The 9341-nt window shown below is 43.0% G+C and overlaps 1 protein-coding gene across 1 annotated transcript in view; it reads right to left on the reverse strand.

Moving 5' to 3' along the window:
- The window catches only part of LOC131702707 (uncharacterized), a 32405-nt gene that overhangs the window by 20610 nt on the left and 2454 nt on the right, over nucleotides 1-9341 (reverse strand). Inside the window, exon 2 of the mRNA XM_059004495.1 lies at nucleotides 3399-3664. The gene's annotated coding sequence lies outside the window, so the exon portion shown is untranslated. The remainder of the gene's footprint in view (nucleotides 1-3398; nucleotides 3665-9341) is intronic.

Here is a 9341-nt window from a genome sequence, read left to right on the forward strand (position 1 = left end):
TATTAGGTCTGATGGCCGCAGCCACATCAGCCATTCAGCTGGGTCTGCTTCACATGCGCCCACTACAAGTGTGGCTCAATGCGACAGACACCGTCGGCTGACTGTGTGTCACGCATGCTCGGCAGCCCTACTCTGGTGGAAGACGACCTCTCACCTGCACGAAGGTGTGTGAATAGGAGTAGTGTTAAACCACCAAGTGGTGACGACAGACACCTCCAACTTGGGTTGGGGAGTGGTCTGGGAAGGCAGAGTACATGGATCCTGGCCGGACCGCTGGACATCTCTGCACATAAACATGCTGGAGTTGCAAGCGGTATCCCTTGCTCTCCACCACTTTCTCCCAGTGCTGAGCGGTACACATGTGTTGATCCGGACAGACAACACAACAGTGGTGGCGTATGTTAACTACCAGGGTTGCCTACGGTCCCCGGGGTTGCATCGCATGGCCATCAGGCTATTGACATGGGCTCAGAGGAACTTGCTGTCCCTACGGGCGACACACATTCCAGGAGTGGTTAACTGGGCAGCGGACCTCCTCTCAAGGAGCAGTCCGCATCCGTCAGAGTGGCGACTCCACCCTCAGATAGTGGAGTGCATTTGGGAATGGTTCGGGAAGGCGCAGGTCGATCTCTTCGCCTCGGCAGAGACGACACATTGCCCCCTATGGTACTCCCTCCCTAGGTGGTCCACTCGGCGTAGACGCCCTAACGCACGAATGGCCAAAAGCGTTTTTGTACGCTTTCCCGCCAATACCGCTGCTCCTGGCTTTTCTCGAAAAAGTCTGGTTAGAGAAAGTGTCAGTTCTCCTAGTGGCCCAGGAGAGTCTGTTTTTTTGACCCTGTGCCAGCTATTGCACAGCCAGCCCTGGGAGATTCCACTTTGCATGGATCTCCTCAGTCAGGCGAAAGACTCTCTTTGGCACCCGGAACCGGGCAGGTTCCGGCTATGGATCTGGCCCCTGAAAGGGACTGCTGGTTAGCCCTAGGGCAATTAGATGCGGTTGTGGGTACATTGCAGAGCGCTAGGGCAGACTCTACTAGGTCCTTGTACACCTATAAGTGGAGATATTTCCAAGCTTGGTTTCTGGCTAGAAGCCATGACCCCATATCTTGCCCTATGCCAGTCATCTTACAGTTTCTGCAAGAACTGCTTGATGCTGGTAGGTCACCTTCCACCTTGAATGTGTATTTAGAGGCTATCATTGCTTGCCATGCCCCCGTGGATTCAATGTCTCTGGGCACGCATTTTTTGACTACTTGTTTTCTTAAAGGTGCTCGGTGATTACACCCTCCTAGGAAGACTGTTCTCCCCGAATGGAGCCTCAATGTTGTACTGGAGGCTCTCACGAAGGCCCAGTTTGAGACCATACACTCCATAGAGTTGAAGTACCTGTCTATGAAGACAGCCTTCCTCTTGGCTATCACCTCCGCTAAGCGGGTCAATGAGCTGCAGCCGCTGTCTGTGCACAGCTCCTGCATGCGTATTTGGGAGGATGGAAGCAAGGTGTCTCTGTGCACCAACCCTGCTTTCCTCCCCAAGGTGATCACAGCCTTCCACATTAATCAGTCTGTGGAATCGGAGTCCTTCCATCCACCTCCATTTCCAATGAGAGATTGAATTTCCTCTGCCCAGTGCGGGCTTTGAGATGCTACGTGCATAGGACAAGAGCTCTGCGTCAATCTGACCAGCTCTTCGTCTGTCACGGGACATGGAACCTAGGACAGCCCCTCTCTAAGCAGCGTCATCACACTGGATTGTGGACACAGTCTCGACTGCATATAATAGTGCTGGCTTGCCCCCACCTGGTAGGGTAGCTGCACACTCCACTAGAGGGTTGGCTACATCTTGTGCCCTCTTCAGAGGGGCCTCGATGTCTGATATTTGTACTGCTGCTAGCTGGGCTACGCCGCTTACCTTCTCCAGGTTTTACCGTATTAATGTGGTAGACCCTGCCTTGCCTTCTGTAGGCACAAGGGCCCTTGATGGTGTAAGTTCACACCGCTAACCTCTGGGTTAGACAGTGCTTGTGCTTCCCTCATATGCTGCCGTTCCTTCTCCCTCGTGACGGCTCTGGTATACATTATCCCATACGTAATGTCTTTGGTGGTCATGTTCGAATTCAGGTTACTTACTGTAACCCTGGTTCCCTGAAAGAGAAGACGACCACAAACCACAAGGTTGCATCGGTCGCCCTCACAGGTTCAATGGAAAAAGGGGCCTATCGGCAGCTCTAGTACAGAGAGCTCAGCGATACCTACCCAACGGGCAGGCATATCCCATACATAATGTCGTTGGTGGTCGTGTTCTATTTCAGGGAACCAGGGTTATGCCAAGTAACCTAACGTTCTGCCTCTTTTTGTCATATACATGGGTCAATTTCCCAGACAGAGTAAAAATAAATAAAGCAGTCTATGCCTTTGTCTTATCTTAATGGATAATCTACTCTCGAGGGCAGCAGCCAGCGCAACAATAGTCTATTAAAAAATATACTGTAATTATAATAACAAATTTACTGAACTTATAGAGCGCCTTTCATGAAATCACAGAGCGATTTACAAAATAAGAAAACAAGCAATGAAAACAGCACTACAATAAAAAAACAGAAATAAACAGATGAGACATAAAACGATGACAACACATAAAACAGTTTAAAACAGTTCCCTTAGTGCGAGGGGTAGCTGTTCTTGCACGTCAGATACTTTTTAAATGTAATTTTGATGCTGTTAGTTTAGACACCACCGCACCCAGCATTCAGACGGCAAGTTGTCGACAGCATTTTGGCTGAGGTCCACCCGGGTTGGGAGGGTTCAAATCGGCTGGGTAATCCTTGTCTCACCGCACACCAGCGACTCCTGTGTGGCAGGGCGCCTATGAGCTGCCTGTGTTGTAACCAGAACTGCGTTTCCTCCGACGCGACAGGTCTGGTTGGCTTCACTGTCGACTTGCAGAGTGAAAGAAAGTGGGCGGCCTGACAGTACACATTTCAGAGGACACATGCGCTTGTCTTTGCCTCTCCTGAGTTACGGCGGGGGTCACAACGGTGAGTCAGGGTCTTAAAAATTCTAAATTGGGGAGAAAGTGGGGTAAAATAATTGTTGATTCCAAATTAAAAACGAAATAAAAAAATAGTCCTTCACGGACGAAAGTCGTTGGGGCTTAATAGCACCTGTGACCTGTCCATTATTAATAGCACCTGTCGTCCAGTAAGTGGCTGTGGACGAAATCTGTTTATGTACTCCAGTTTTCTACAAACGCCAGCCATTTATGAATAGACCCCACTGTCTCATAACTTATGAGGTGATCAGGAGGGACATGTAGAAACGTAACGAAAATTGAAATCTACTCATTCTCTACTGGAAATCTAAGCTCTCTGGTATTTGTTAAATAAAAAAACAAACCTCTGTTTTTTCAACCCCTCTGCCTGGTCTTTCTTCACCTTTTTACTCTTCATCTCTTTCCTGTGTTTCTCCCTCATCTTTTTATTCTGTTCCTTTACTTCCTTCTCCAGTTCCTCCTCCATCTCCATCCCCAGTTCATTCTCCATATTCTCCAGTTCCTGCTCTATCTTCTTCAGTTTCTCTTCCATCTTCTTCTTCAGTTCATCCATCAGCTTGTTCATCACTTCTTCTCCTATCTTCCTTATTTTATCCTCCTGGCTGTCCATCTGTTTTGGAGAAGAAACACACCCTTAGAAATAATCATCAGTCAAGACACTATGCTGTTAATGAAAAACAAAAAAAAACCTACATCCTGATTTTGTCAGACCGCCAAGGTGAACCCATATGCAAGTTTCCCATGGCAGTACCCTTGTAAATCATGGTGAACAACAAGCTGAAATTATAGTGTAGCTATTAAATTAAGGTAAAATATGGTAAATCATGTTAAGTAAGAAAATATCTCCAAACGAACTCTTACTTGTGTGTGTGAAAACGTGCACTTTGACCACGGTCCCTTAGCGGCGCACATTGGCTGCATTGAGGGTTGCTTAGAGATGTGCTTGTACCGCAGGTAATTTGTATTAATAAGTTTATGAACTTCAAAAGTTACTTTCATTAAAACATTTTATAGATGTGTGAAGATTACATTGATTGTTTTGTGAGCAAAATAAAATTGTGTTTGTTTTGTTTACAGATTACCAGAGTTGTACTCATTCATACATGGGGTTTCCACGCGGGTCAATTTACACGTGAAGTGGCGATGCGCGTGCACGTTTGGGAGAATTACTCGTGTAAATCAGGTTTGTGTCCGAAAAAAACGGCCAAAGAGAGAGATGGGGTAAATCTCATTTACTCGTGTAAATGATGAAACAAACAGGAAAATCCACACCCAGTTTCGCATGGAAACCCGCATTTCATGTGTAAATGTTAATGAGCGTGTTTATCCTGAACTATAAATATTGTAAGGGATCAGGTCAGTTGTTACTGTGGATTCCAAGACGGCAGAAAGTAGTGGCTGATGGGTGATTTTATGGTTAGCAGTGGAGTAGTTCACCTTAATGATAATCTTTTTTTCTTATTGTTTTTTGCTGTGTCTTGTCTGTCATGTTGTATATCTCTTGTGGGTTTACAGTTCTGTATAAAACCACTTACCATGAACTGCGTTATGCATTTGTTAAAGTATTAAAGCAGCTGTTTGAGAATACCCATGCTGTAAAAACTACGCTAAAGTTAAACACGAAGAGCAAGTGAGCTGCTTAACTGAATTAATTCCCGTCCTTTTTTTGATCCCAGCAATGCCCAAAGACAACGCAAAGACAGTCTGCCCTCCACGTTATTAAATATAGTTTGTGAACTGGATGTCATGAGCCAGCTCGATCGCCCAAAACAGCGCAACAACATCCAAGTTGTTGATGCCCTCTCAGAACTGACCAAATAAAGTTGCAAGTGAAGGTATTGATTGCGTTTGCATCATTAATATTTAACACAGCAGTAAATCCAACACAACTTAAAATAAAGGAGAGCATCTCTGACAGCACGATCCTCCTCAGATCACTGCTGTCCAATTGAAACTGGAGTCCATCTGTGTGCAATAAAAGTGGTTCACATGATTTCAGATTAAATACACCTGTCTCTGTAAGGTCCCACAGTTGGGTAGTGCACTCAAAGCAAACATACTGCAAAAAGGCATGTGGGAGACTCCGAAAAGATATGGCAAAAGATTCTGTGGTCCGATGAAACAAAAATTGAACTATTTGGCCTAAATGCAAAACGTTATGTCTAGCGCAAACCCAACACAGCATATCACCCAGGTAGCACCATCCCTACTGTGAAGCATGGTGGTGGTAGCATCATGCTATGGGGATGCTTTTCATCGGCAGGGACTGGGAAGCTTGTCAGGGTAGAGGGCAAAATGGATGGAGCAAAATACAGACAAATCCTTGAGGAAAACCTGCTTCAGTCTGCAAAAGACCTAAGACTGGGATGGAAATTCACCTTTCAGCAGGACAATTACCCCAAGCACACAGCCAAAGTGACACTGGAGTGGCTTAAAAACAAGAAAGTGAATGTCCTAGAGTGGCCCAGTCAAAGCCCGGACTTGAATCCGATTGAGAATCTGTGGCAAGACTTGAAGATTGCTGTCCACCAACAATCCCCATCCAATTTGACAGAGCTTGAACAATTTTGCTAAGAAGAATGGGCGAATATTGCATGATCCAGATGTGCGAACCTGGTAGAGACTTGCCCCAAAAGACTCACATCTGTAATTGCTGCCAATGGTGGTTCTACCAAGTATTGACTCAGGGGGTGAATACTAATCTAACCAAGACATTTCAGTTTTTTTTATTTTTCATTAACTGTTTCACAATAGAAATTCTCTTGCCTCTTCAAAGTGTTGAGTAGGTTTGTAAATCAAAGGAAAAAAAATCCCAATTAAATGCATGAAGATTTCAGGTTGTAACACAACAAACTGACCAATATATATATAAGGTCAGTTTCATTTTGGTCAGTTTCATTTGTACCTCCAAGTTTATTTTTAATTAATGAGTCGTAAGATAAATTAGTTGAACAATATTCACTACTAATGACATTTGAAAAACAATTTGGGCAAGAGCAGTAAAACACATTATTAACTAACCAGGCGCAAGGTATTTTGCTTATTACAGCAGCTTAGATTTACTAATTTACATATCAACCTCCACCTTTCCCATTCATTTGCATGACGCCGAGTGAAAAGCCCGGTTTACTCGAGTAAAATAAACTGAGCGAATGGAAACCCAAAAAAGCAAACACATTTTCTCACGTAAATGTCACGAAAACTTGCATGGATAGTACACTAAACCAGACTATTTTGGCACAAGTATAAATGCAATATATTACTTATTTTGTATGGGTTATGAGGCTTGTATTTAATATTCAGTGCTTTTACGTTTTAATACTATATTTATTTATTTATTTATTTCTAATTTATATAGCGCCTTTGACCAAGGCGCTTTACAATTATTAAACTAAACGGTACAATCAAGAGAAATGGCTGAAGGAAGAAGGTACGTTTATTGAGCAAAGGTGAGGAAGTAGAGAGTGGTGCTACAGTGAGAACAGAGGCTAGGGCAGGGTTGGGCAAGCAAGCAGGGTCCTGACCGGGGGGTTAGGGGCTAGGGCACGCAGTGGGATGGACTAGGGTGAAAAAATGTGTTTTAAGGGAGGAGCGAAAACTATGTAGTGTAGGGGAATGTTTTATATGGAGTGGGAGTTTATTCCAATGAAGGGGAGCCAGGAGGGAGAAGGAACAGAAACAGGATCGGGCACAGGGCGAGGGTGGGACCGAGAGGGACAACAGAGTTTGAGAGCGTAAGGGACGGGGGGGAGCATAGTAAGTGATAAGTGCAGCCAGGTAGGGTGGGGCGAGACCATGGAGGGGATTTATAGACTAGAATAAGGAATTTAAATAAGCAGCGATAGTAAACAGGGAGCCAGTGTAGCTGAAGGAGGGGAGGTATGAGAGGAGCGGAGGAGGTTCAATATGATACGGGCAGAGGCGTTTTGAATTTGCTGTAGTGGTGTGAAGGCGTAGGAGGGAAGGCCAAGGAGGAGGGAGTTGCAGTATTACGGCAGGTGAAGAAGAGAGCATGAACCAGGAGTTTAGCGGCAGAGAAAGAGATGGAGGGGCGTATTTTGTGGATGTTAAATAGGTGGAATTGGCAGGTGCGTATAGTGGCCGAGATATGATCAGCAAGGGAAAGGATAGCGTCAAAGATGATGCCGAGGTTGCGAGCAGAATTAACCGGAATGAGGGATATGTATTGTAATAGGCGTACGTGAACTAGACGCTCAAGGAGTTTTGAAAAATATGGAAGGAGAGAGATTGGGCAGTAGTTGGCAGGGCAGGAAAGGTATATGGTATAATAATAATAATAATAATAATAATAATAATAATAATAATAATAATAATAATAATAATAATAATAATAATAAACTTTATTTTGTATAGCACCCTTAAAAGCAATCATCTCAGAGCGCGGTAAGCTGCTGTGTATGTCCATATTAATTAGTCTTGGTAAAACTTGATATATCTACCACAGTAACTGGTATAAACTGGTATAGCAAGGACATGTTAAACTAATGGTATTGATGCCATGGTAACAGAACATGGTAAACGGGGTATTTATAACATACTAATCCTATGGTATAACTCCTATGGTATACAGGGGTGGCCAATTCATATCGCCTAACGCCCGGGACAATAAGATTTGTATTGTAGGATGGACAACAAGTTTTGCTGTTATACTTTGCCTGTCGGACAAGTAGTTTTTATTTATGTATTTATTTATTTTTCCTGTGCTCGTTCTGTTGCTAGAAAGGCACTCTGGGTGTATTCTTCTAGCATTTTGTCCCTTGGATAACAAGATTTTTTTTTTTAGAAATTGGCCACCCCTGGTGGCTACTCTGTTTTATTTATTTATTATTATTATTTTTTTGTTACCATAGTAAACTTGCATAAGGGAAGAACTTCAGAGATCCAGAGATATTTTCAAGAGTTTAAGTAGAAAAGGAGATGCTTGAACAAGAAATAACAAAGCATAATTGAATAGTTCTAGTCCTTGGTTTAAATAATTTATATAACCATAGATTTATAATATTTGTATATCCAATACTGCTCCCTTTTGTCACTTTCATCAGCCATATGTAATGTATTGATAAGCCATATTTATAATGTATTGGTAAAAGCCACAGCGCCCTCTAGTGATCTAACAGTCTAGATCAGGGGTTTTCAAACTGGGACGCCCTCAGAGGGTCTTATCTACAGGAACAACTACCCTTCCTGCTTTCTGGTAATTATGTAGGCTATCATATCCTGTTGTTACAACAAGCGCCAGTGCTTATTCCACTGGTGAGTTTTTTCATATCGTTGTAAAAAAAAACTAGGATCAGTGTTATTGCCAAAAGAAATGGGGGGGGGGGGGGGGGGGACCTAAAGAGATATGCAAGATTGAGGTTATAGCTAAGTTGTTAAACTTATTACTCTAACTTCATTGAAACTAATAAAAATAATCCTAGATTTCTTTTTGCTACAATTGATACATTAATTAATCCTTCTCCAAATAGTTCCACCCTTGATACTGGTTTCATTCCTAGCTCTATGACTTCTTAAATCACTACACATTAGAAATCAGATTCTACAAACATAGTCTATTCAGGAGGCTTGTTGCACAGTATTACATATTAGTGCCTCTAAGGCTACTATGGAGGTCTTTCCTTTGATTACCCTTCAAGGGCTGACAGCTCTGATTCAGCACATGAGAACTACAGCATGCTCTCTACACACCATTCCTACAAAACTATTAAAAAATGCTCTTGGAGTTATTATTACCCACATTTTAAAAATTATAAGCAGTTATCTTTATTCTGGTATTGTTCCCTCAGCACGTAAGGTAGCTATATTAAAGCCAATGCTCAAGAAACACAACTTGGATCAGCTTGGATCCAGTCTTCCATTCTTAGACAAGGTTTTATTCTTAGACAAGGGTTGTTGCATTTTGAGTACAAAGCTTTTTGACTCTAAATGGTGTATCTGAGAAATTTCATTCCGGATTTCGTGCTGCATATAGTACAGAGACAGCCCTTGTCAGAGTTTTGAATGATCTACTGATAAGCTCTGACTGGCTTTCCATCAGTTCTAATTCTTCTTGATCTAAGGGCTGCTTTTGACACCGTAGACCACTCCATCTTATTAAATCAGCTCAAATACTTAGCGGGACTTTCTGGCCTTATCCTGGTTTCAATCTTACCTATCTGATAGGTATCAATTTGACTCTATTGGGGAGGAAAAACCAGCATTGACCAAAGTTGATTGCATTGTTCCAGAAGGTTCAATTCTGGGTCCATTGCTATTTTCATTATATA

The sequence above is a fragment of the Acipenser ruthenus genome, chromosome 30 (genome assembly GCF_902713425.1).
Source record: "Acipenser ruthenus chromosome 30, fAciRut3.2 maternal haplotype, whole genome shotgun sequence".
NCBI lineage: Eukaryota > Metazoa > Chordata > Actinopteri > Acipenseriformes > Acipenseridae > Acipenser > Acipenser ruthenus.